Raw genomic sequence first — 960 nt, forward strand, 5'->3', positions numbered from 1 at the left:
TGCACATGAGAATATATGCATGTCTCATACCTGTGTCTTTATATTTGTGTGTTTTGTAAGTGTGTATTTGTCATTTTATAAGTGGCCCACATAGACATGTTCAACCATTGAAAAGAAATCTTATATGTTCAATCAAAAAAGAAGAAGAAAGAGAAAGATTTCCATTAAATAATCCCATCATTATTAGGTCTTGCAATTTCTTCATATTCTCAATTTGAAATCATTGAAGTTTAGCTTGAGATTAAGCTCTTACAAGGCCACTCATACATGATAGTGAACAAAGCCTCCCTACTAACCAATCAATAAATTATTGCAAGCATTGTTGGTGATTAGCCTAAGATCGATTATGGATATATTCATAGGGTGAATTTCTTGGTTCATGCTCCTACAATGCTTTCCACCAAACAACAAAGCTTTAAGTCTTGATGAGTCGTTATTGGTTGATGAGATTAGAGGGAGATGTTATTTTATATGCAAAATCATAAATCTCCTAGTGTGGGATGGTCTTTCTATTGAGTTTTTAAAATTACTTTCATGACTTATGTAACTTTTCAAATGATGTGAGGAAAAGAAGGGACCTCTCATTGGTCATGATGAATGTTGATATCATTAAACTTATTGCAAAAAGTCCTAGAAGTTATGTTTGGAAAAATTGGAGGCCTATCACCTTATTGAATGCTACTTGCTAAGGCTTTGGCTATAAAGATTAACCATGTTTTGGTTGGTGGTGTTTATAAGATGCAATTTAGCTTTGTTCATGAAAGGAGTATTCATAAGGCTAACTTGAACTTGATTTCCCCCACTAGATCATGCATTATCTCTAGGAAAAAGCTTTGTCATATTGAAGATGGGCTTCAATTATATATTTTATGGCATGCATGGTAAGAGTTATTTTCTCTAATTCGTAGGCTAGGATATGCATCAATGGCTATTTGAGGGATTCCTTTAGGCTCTATGGGT

This window comes from Lygodium microphyllum, chromosome 2 (assembly GCF_053477565.2).
Source record: "Lygodium microphyllum isolate KBCC chromosome 2, Lygodium_microphyllum_v1.1.10, whole genome shotgun sequence".
In the NCBI taxonomy this organism is placed as follows: domain Eukaryota; kingdom Viridiplantae; phylum Streptophyta; class Polypodiopsida; order Schizaeales; family Lygodiaceae; genus Lygodium; species Lygodium microphyllum.